The following is a 10,105-nucleotide window of genomic DNA, read 5'->3' as shown; positions in this document are numbered from 1 at the left end:
TATTAATAAATTCTAATTAAATAATATAAACACTATTTCCAGTAGATTATTTGTTTGGTCTTTGCAAACATTTCAATAAACTGTATCTTTGGTTTGGTTCCCTAGGAAATAGACTCTGAGATAGCAATTTGCTTGTAGGAGGTTTATTGGGAGATGCTCTCAGTATCAAGACTCCTGAGGGAGTGAAGGTAGGAAGCCTGGTTGAACTCTACAATGCCTTAGGGAGTTCTGCAGGTGAGATGACCTCTCAGAGTTGTTATGAACTGAAGCAAGGAGATTGGTCTTTGTATCCATGCATAGATCAGAACTGAGGAGAGGGCTTCACTTAGGGTGAAGCAGCCTCTTTGGTCTGAGGGCAGTTCCAGGGGAGGGACTCAGCTGAGAGTTTGAAGTAGGCAACACTCTAACAGCATCTTGGGGAAGGAGTGTCTCAATCTGATCGGTGGGGAATATGGGCAACACATACTAGCATTTGACAACACAACCTAATCAATATGTCCTGGTAATATTCAGACATATACTTTTCTCATAATCATAAAGAAGTAATGACCTTTTATCAATCTGACACACATTTAAAAGTGATTCTTACCAAATAACAATGTTTTGAACAATAATTCAACAATACAATAGAATAAACCATTTAGAGTTCTCAAAAATAGTTGGATATTAAAAAAAATGCCATCTATAAAAGGCAAGATTCAAGTTTTAAATACAGTAGGAACTTTAAAAACCAGTGAGATTAAAAAGACATGTAAAAATATGTCAAAGTATTAACTCTAATAATTTTTTGTTTTAGGTCTTTTTGGAGCATAGTTTTTTTTTCTAATACTTTTCTCTACTTTTCGATTTTTCCTCAATGAGCATTTTGATAAACAGGCAATTTTTTTAAATTAGTAATAAGCTTGAGGGATAGCTTAGCATATATAAAAGCTCAAAATGGAGCTATGAGAATTATGAGATTATTCAGTGCTGGACTTCAGTGCAGTTAAGGACTGTCACCTTGAACCCTCTTCTGAATGATTTGCAAGCCTTGGATTACTTGACATTGGTGTACATTGTCTCTGGGTGTTTTTAGCTTGGTGGTTTTGCCCTGCAGTTGCATGTAACATACTAGTATATTTATTACTTTTGTTGATTAACTGTTAGTTTTCAATTTTCTAACTGTTGGCATTTCACTGCATCCTTGAAGAATTTATCCAGATTTCTTCCATTGATTTTGTTATTTTGTTCTCTTTCACATCACATGCCCAGCAAAAACAGATTATCACAATATTTATGTAAGAGTCTACTCTAGGTCCTGTTATTTTTTTTCTTTTCCCAAGTACTATATAACGTGTAGCACTTTTCTGGAAAAATGTAGGCATATAAAACTCTGGATTGTGAAGGGTGTTTTTGGAGGAGGGCTGCTGTCAGAGAGAGAGAAAGGAGAGAACATAAATAGAAAGCACTGAAGAGAGGGAAGCAAAAGAGAATGATGAGGGAAAATAGACAAATGATTTCCATTTGGTATTTCTGTTATGTTTATGTGGTAAATTCTCTTGTCTTCAGTCCAAATAGTGGTATGTAGATGTGTGTTCATGAAATAGTTGGTCCTATAATTGTGCTGGAAACACTGGTGGCATAGTGGTTAAGAGCTACTGCTGCTATCAAACAGGTTGGCAGTTTGAATCCACCAGGCGCTCCTTGGAAACTGATTGGGCAGTTCTACTCTGTCCTATAGGGTTGCTATGAGTCTGGACTCGACAGCAACGGGTTTGGTTTTTGGTTTTATAATTGTGCTATACCTGGGCTCAAAGTAAACATTAATGTATTAATTAGGCTTGACTTGTTCTTTGTTAATCGAACACAATTATTCTGAAAACTAACTTGTGTACCTTATCTGTTTTAAGCCTTTTCTTACCAGCTTCTTATCTTCTAGAATCATAAGTAAATGATGTATATTGTGAAATAATTTATTATGCCCAAATAATATTTACTGTAGTATAGTTTTTATTACTTTTACCACCCATAACTGAATGAGAAATGCAACTGGTTCCTCCATAACAAAGATGTAAGTGTGAATTATATATTCAATGCTAAAACATTTTACAAAACAGCTATAGAAAATGAGAGACTTATAAGAAAATCTTAATATAACCTTAAAATCTCAAATCCTTATAACTTGGCAAAGTCCACATATGAAAAATTATTAGATTCTCTTGAATTCCAATAGTCTATTTAGCAGTGTGTAAAAGGGTTTGTACTTTATTCCACATACTAATGTGCCATGTCATTTAGAGACTCTGAAAGAAGGATATTGATAATAGCCTCTGAATATGAAGTTAGATTTTAGTAAAGGTTTTAAAGTGAACCAGTACATCTCAATGAAACAAATCTATGAATCCTACTGAGTGTCGAACAATAACCTGATGTCTGTAATTTTCTTGAGAGAAGGTATAGCATTAAAACAGATTTGAGCATGTGTTTCTTGATTGTGCTTTTATATACAGAAGTCAACTAGGTACATGGGCCTGAATGTTTCATCTCATTTAGGAAGAAGTTCTGCATTAGGATATGGTGGCGGTGCTAATAGTGATTATTCAAGAAAATCAGACAGACAAACCATTTGCTGTTGAGTAAATTCCACCTCATAGTGACCCTATAGGACAGAGCAGAAGAGCCCCATAGGGTTTCTAAGGAGTGGCTGGTGGATCTGAACTGGTGAACTTTTGGTTAGCAGCCAAACTCCTAACCACTGCACCACCAGGGATGCTTATTCAAGAAAGTGGCAGGGAAAAAGATAAAACAGTTTAGGAGTTTAATATTTGTTTTATAAATGGATGAGAATAAACTGATACCTTCATTATTGTCTGGTTTGGCCACTCTCTCCGTGCTGACTTACCAAACTATGGGTTCTTGGATTGGAAGTTTCACTCTGGTACAAATGGCTTAAATCCAACCAAAAGATTAATCTGTGCAATAGGTACAATAATGGAACTACCAGTTTGGCAGCTATTTCAATCCAAGTTCAATGTCATTGCTCTCTCTTTTTTTTCCTCCCTCCAGCATACTTTTGTTCTATACTAGGCGCTATGTATCTGAGGTATGGAGATGGACAGAGAGCAGTGTTAAGGAAAATGCAAGTTTATACTTTGAAACTGTGTAAGTGTATACGTTTTCTATAAAACAGTATGGATTGGAAAAGGTAAATGGTATTAAGGAGTAAATGGAGAGGGATCAGAGTAAAACTGGAAAGGGAAAAAGTCATTACCAATGAAAAGCAAAGGAACAAAATTTTAAAATGAAAGCATCAAAATACCGTCACATTTTTAAAAGGGATTGGGGTAAAGGCTCATGATCCTTAAAGAAGGTAGCAAAGAACTTATTAAGTGCTCGTCAAATGTGATCTATTATTATTATTATCTGTCATAATCTTCTTGACATAAATCAAACAGATATTTTAATTGATCTTAATTTTTTGATAGCTAGATATATGCATGTGAAAGCATTTTTTTCTGTTAGAATCTCAAACATTTGTGGTAAATGTTCCCATTTTTATTATTCTAATGTCAAAAGTTGAGTTTGACATACCCCCTAATAATGAAATATTTTACATATGTCAAGTACTTTCTTTAATTTAGACCCTTTATCACAAATAAAGCATAGGGATGCTGCTCTCAAATATCCTAGATAATAAGCATAACATGTATGTTTTTAAAATGTGCATTAAGTAATACTTAGTCTGGTAATTTTTTAAAAAATGAAAACAATCTCACTTTCATGAACCACCTTAGAAATAGCTAGATAGACTTCCATCTATCAGCAATAGAGATCATACTATGGTCAACATTTTAACCCATGTTGAGTATAGGCTACTAAAGAGACAAAGTGAAATTGAAAGACCATGACCACTAATTAGCAATTTGCAAATATTTTAGGGATTTAAAAATTTTAAATTTTAGATGTGTAATAATCTTTTATAATTTTATTTTTCCTCCTTCTCTTCAGATGTGAGGTTAAAAAAAAACAAAAGACAAAACATACAAAAAACACTCTATGAACCTGGAAGAGTGGTCATGATTGATCACAAAGTCATTCATCTCCAACTGCAAAAGTCTATTTTGAACAAATTCCTTCTTGGGTGTATCAGTTATCCATGAACATCATTTTCCTTTTTAAATTAATCTTTGGCCAATATAAGATATAGAACAAATATCTGTTGAACATTTGTATGTGCATTTATTAAGCATTTATTAAGTGGTAATTAGTGTTTCTCATCGTGCTAGGTGCTGGGATTTCAGGGTGCAAATCATCATGACCCTCTAAAAACTCACAATCGGTGGGAGTCAGGTATGTGCAGAAACAATCTTTATGGCAAACAGTCTGAGGGCTGTTGAGTAGAGAAGAGAAGCAGATGATTGGCAGAATAACAGATTTCATAAACCCAGAATCCACCTATTTTTTAGATTTAGTTGGTGAAATGAGAAATAAGCATAGGAAAGTTAAATAACAGTTCAAAGCTCCATATAATAAGTGAAGCTGAATACTGCGCTCGATAGATTCTGCAGAAGTTCAGAAGGAGAAATCCTTTCCATCTATGAAAGTCAGTGCCAGGCATTACAAGAAAGAAATGGAATTTGACAAGGCAGAGGATAGGGGAGGGAGTTTAAAGTAAGATGGAAGGCTACAATGCCTCTCAGGCAAGGTGAATTGAATTCATCACTTTGATCTTCCCATGAAGATTTTGCTTCGCTGCAGTGAGTGTTGGTGACAAGTTTTGCAGAGAATCTGTGTGTTCGTCACGGTGGTACAAAAAAAATTAACAATAATCTGGGAATCAGGAAGTTCCCTTTCTGTGCACTGGTTGACATCACTTACTATGTGTGTGACATTTGAACCATTCACCTATGAGATGAGGATACTATTGAATATGCTTATGTCACTTACAGGCTTGTTATATCCCTGAAGTTGGATAATGGATTTGAAAATTTTATATACATTTTAATGTATTATTATCGTTTTCTTTAAAGCAACTTTGGCCCATATAGACATAGTCAAGATGCAAGCTTGCTGATTCTCCTTTCCCTTGCTGGACCCCACCAATGCAGTCTCTTGCTTTCCCTAATTGTTATCATGTGAGTATCATTATTATACTGAAAAACACAGATTTTATTCTGTACTGCATTTACAAACCTGTTGCTGTCAAATCGATTCCGACTCATAGCGACCCTATAGGACAGAGCAGAACTATTTCCAACGCGTGGCTGTGGATTCAAACTGCCAACTTTTTGGTTAGCAGCTGAGCTCTTAACCACTGCTCCACCAAAGCTGAGCTGGAATCAACTTACTGGCAACAGAATGCATTTACAATATGGATGGGCCCTACATTTACCAGAGTTGGGTGCAAAATTTCATTTCGAAATACAGTTTGTTGTAATTTCTAGGATGCCCTTTTAAGTCCCTGTGATAGGTATTATATGCATTTTACTGATATGGAAACAGAATTAAGTTATATAATACAAGGCTCATTAATAGCAAAGTTACAATACAATCTGAATTCCTGAATCCCATTCTATTATTTTGTCTGACTGTATAAAGAAATATACTGATGTTTTAAGTACTATGTTTAAAAATGGAAAGTACTGTCACTGAGAACCACTTGTAATTGCATATTACTTGCTATTTACTTTAGCTAATCCAAAATATTAATTTCCCTATGGGAAAGATTAACGTTCATAAGATACATTAAAGATCCTTTTGGTTTATCATATCTCTGGAGAGTGTAAGTCTAATGTCTTTACGGATAAATTAAGTTTTAATTTAGTTTTAAATGTACTTTCCATTAATTTGCATTATACATGTTTATTTTTCTGTTTATTACATGTTTTTATAGATGCTGTAACCTTTGCTTCTGTTACATAATTAAAAATAAACATCTAATTGTTCTCCATTATAATTACTTAACTCTTTAGATCAATGTTTGATGACGTATCAATTGTTTTAATGACATAATTTTTATATATAGCTAGTACAGAGCCTTAAAAAATTAAACTACACGGGTTCAAAATTAATTACTTCAGGTCTCATTGTCAATTCTTAAGATCTTATTATTTTTTTTTTCAGTTTTATTGTTTTAAGTTAAAGTTTGCAATGCAAATTCATTTTTCATTAAACAAACTTATACACAAAATTGTTTTGTGACATTGGTTGCAATCTCTGCAACGTGTTGGCACTCTCCCCCCCTTTCCCTTTCCACCCTGGGTTCACGGTGTCCATTTGTCCAGTCCTGCCTTTTCGTCTTTGCTTTTGGGCAGGGGTAGCCCGTTTGGTCTCCTATACCTGACTAACCTAAGAAGCATGTTCGTCAGGTGTGCTGTTGTTTGTTTGATAGGCCTGTCTAATCTTTGGCTAAAAGATGGACTACAGGAGTTGCTTCAGTTCAGCAGGGTGTCCAGAGGCCATAATCTTGGGGTTCCTTCAGTCTCTGTCAGACCAGTAAGTCTGGTCTTTGTGAATTTGAATTTTGTTCTACTTTTTTCTCACACTCTGAGACCCTCTATCGTGATACCTGTCAGAGCAGTCGGTGGTGGTAGCCAGACACCATCTAGTTCTTCTGGGCTCAGGCTGGTAGAGGCTGTGGTTTATGTCGTCCATTAGTCCTTTGGAATAATTTAATATCTTATTATTAAGCATGAATAAATAGGTAGATAGATAGACTCATGGAGACATTATGTAAAACAAAATGAAACATTGCTTGGTCCTGCATCATCCTCAAAATTGCCGGTATGTTATTGTCTGTTATTGTAGCTCTTGTGCCAGTCCATCTTACCGAGGGCGTCCTTCACCCTTGCTGGCTCTCTACTTCATCAAACATGATGTCCTCCTCCAGGGACTGATCCCTCTTGATGCCGAGTCCAAAGCAAGTGAGTTGGACAATATTCTGTTGCTATCCATAAAGTTTCATTGTCTAATATTCAGAAGTAGATCACCAGGACTTTCTTCCTAGTCTGTCTTAGTCTGGAAACTCTGCTGAAACCTGTCCATCATGGATGGCACTGCTAGTATTTGAAATACCAGTGGCATAGCTTCCAGCATCATAGCAACATGCAAGCCACCACAGTCCGACAAATTGACAGACAGGTGGTGGAATTATGAATAGAACATTATTAAATATTATTTTCCGGATGTTACCACAGACAAGATTGATAATTATGTCCAATGTGGAAATTCAATTGCAAAGCTTGACATCTATGACAAAATTGGCTGCAAAAAAGTTATTTACCTCAATGATTTCTAATTGTTACTAGGATTATAAATTTATCATTTTATAGAAGTCAGCCTGATCCATGTGCTAAACTATATATTGAAAATTATTGAAGTAAGATGTATAATCTACTTTTGTGGGTAATTTTCTAGCCATGCTTGACCAGGCTTATTAGAAGGTAAGTTTAGTAAAATACATCCAATTTAGATTTAGGTATGATTACATTAAAATATAAATTTTTTTAAAAATGTAGTTATATTTATTAGTGCCATTTGAACTAGGTAAATGAGAAAGTCTCATCCACCTATCTTTTACCACTGACCTAGAGACTCATTTTAAGGGATTTGTTGAAGTGATTAGTAATTAACATATATGTGGAATGTCTGGAATATATGGCAAGGGAAAGTTGGGGGTCAGCCATTAAAACAAGGTCTAAACAAAATCTTTTATGGGGTCTTAGGACATAAACTGGCAGTTGTGGTGTGAGAAGAGCATTCTCTTTTCTGACATATGTAGAAATTATTGTTTTGGTTTTGGTAGATGCAATTCATTTGCAAAATGGTGATTACAGAACTGGCTATAGTTTAATTATAATGGCCTATATGAGTGTGAAATGTGGCTTTTTTATATGAATGGTTTTTTGAGGGAAAAATCAAGCCTTTCCAAGATTAATGATAAAAACGATTGCAATGTATTCAGTAAAAATATAAAGTGCCTTATAACTATGTTGTTGTTGTAAGTTGCCGTCGAGTTGATTTTAACTCAAGGCAGCCCTATGTATGCAAATAGGGTTTTCAAGGCTGTGATCTTTTGGAAACAGATTACCAGGCCTGTCTTCCAAGGCACCTCTGGGTGGGTTTGAACTGCCAACCTTTCAGCTAGTACTTAAGTGCTTAACCATTTGTGCCACTCAAGCATTCCTCCCTATAGTTGTATTATATATTAATTAATATTTGTGTATGTTAGAGATGCAAATTATAAATATAAATATTATATTCATAATTAGGGAATATAATTAGCTTTTTTTTTTTAGCTTTGTATTAGTTTTCAAGGCAATATACTTTCTCTTCTATCCTTCATGAAACCTAAATTCACGGAGTTGGTTTACTTATGCTGCATAATTTACTGACTTAAATAATTTTTGTAAACTTGTTTTAATTATTATTACCTATTGTAACCTATCAGTAAGAGTTGTAAGACCAAGGATCAAGATATGTTTTATAGTTTTATTATTTGTTGCATATCTTTGAGTGTGATTTTTATTAAAATAATTATTCTAAAAGCTAATGAGTAAAAAAGACATAGCCTTCTGGGGCATTATTAATCTCTTTTCACACTTTAGTTTTTGGAAATATAAGTACTAATGAAAATCTGCTTTTAGAATTTAGGGTATATATTTTTTGTAAACAAAGCTGAGTAATTTTGGTAGACTCAATGTTTCTAAAGAAATAATGCTTGTGTATTTCATTAATCACACATTCCATCTAAGATGCATATACATAATAATACATAATCCTTTTGCAATTCATTTTTACATTCACTTGTGGTTTACTCTAATGCTAGTGTGGTTTCCTTTGTGAGCTAAAAGAAGAAACACAGAAAGTGAAGAAAATCTATGCTTCCTTGGTAAATGTTTCCAGACACTTCTGTAGGAGCTTTTATAGAAACTTGTGAATAACATAGCAAAGATAAAACAAAAATATTGATCTAAAAGGATAAAACCTAGATCTCTGTTTTCAGTGTGCAATGAGACTAGCCAAGCAGAATTTACTGACTGTGAAAGATAGTCATTCAGCGGCTGTGAGAGAACAACTTTAAAGGGATGTTAACCAAAGAAAAGTCTCCCCGGTATGCTGACAAGGAAAAGAGGAGGGAAGGAGGTAGTTTCAGACATGCTGCTGGGCTAGTATGATAAATGATTCCCCATCAAATATTATATTACTTCTTTCCATCCAGTCTTAAGCATCCTGTAGTAATACTACAATCTCAGAAATGTAAGATTAAACAATTCATATAGAGGAGATAACAGGGTTGTTCCTACTGCTCTAATATGAAGATTAAAACTAGGCATTAAAAATTTCTGATGCAGGATTATCATGTGAGTTGTGAAGCATTTTACTTTAAAATGATGACTTCTAAGATATACTGGATAAGCAGTCTTCATATTTAGCAATTTTTAGAGCGTAACCGCAGATTGTATTTTGTCTTAAATATTTTCTTCCATTTGTCAGAATGATAACCTGAGATGGTAATAAGGATTAAACTATTAGAAGTATCAAGAAAACCAAGTGTACTTTGAAATAAAATATTAAAATGGAACACAACAGTTGTGTTAATCACTTTATTAAAATTAGTCTTAGTCTATAATCACAATGTAAAATGTGATATTCTACACAGTTGATTCTTAAAGTGCTTTGACTTTCTAGCCTGGAATGAGAATAATTATTTGAAGGACACACTTCATCCTAGATTATCATAATGCCTGCTTTTAGAATCCTAAGAATGTAAGAGTATTAAGATATTGTGCAGGTCTGAGTTGAACTCTAGGGAGGATAGGTCAACCATCCAACTACCCCAGGAAAGAGTCCACCAAAGTGGTCATAACTTAGAACCCTTTTATTCTACTTCAAAATACTGTTTTTCTGAGGATTTGAGGTTATTCTTAGTGAATAGACAATCCAACTGGAGTGAACTTTTGTACCAAAATAAGAATAAAACAAAACAAAAACATATGTTCCCCCGGAAACTAGTGAATCTTTTAAAGGACAGGAACCAGTATACAATCTTGAAGTCTGGTCTCTTGACAGCTGGTAATCAACAGAAGCTAGCAGTCCCACTGGGGCTGGTGTTAATCTCGTTCTT

The 10,105-nt window shown here is 34.4% G+C and overlaps 1 long non-coding RNA gene across 1 annotated transcript in view; it reads left to right on the top strand.

The window, feature by feature from the left end:
- Positions 1-6,902, top strand: part of LOC111822703 (uncharacterized) — a 72,607-nt gene extending 65,705 nt beyond the window's left edge. Inside the window, exons 3-6 of the long non-coding RNA XR_002825829.1 lie at positions 3,046-3,141; positions 4,266-4,329; positions 5,010-5,114; positions 6,787-6,902. This is a non-coding gene — a long non-coding RNA (uncharacterized LOC111822703). The remainder of the gene's footprint in view (positions 1-3,045; positions 3,142-4,265; positions 4,330-5,009; positions 5,115-6,786) is intronic.
- Positions 6,903-10,105: the final 3,203 nt, after the last annotated feature.

This window comes from Trichechus manatus, unplaced genomic scaffold, assembly GCF_000243295.1.
Source record: "Trichechus manatus latirostris isolate Lorelei unplaced genomic scaffold, TriManLat1.0 scaffold00196, whole genome shotgun sequence".
NCBI lineage: Eukaryota > Metazoa > Chordata > Mammalia > Sirenia > Trichechidae > Trichechus > Trichechus manatus.
Note: the sequence above shows the minus strand (reverse complement) of the source record. Positions and strands in the feature narration are given on the sequence as shown.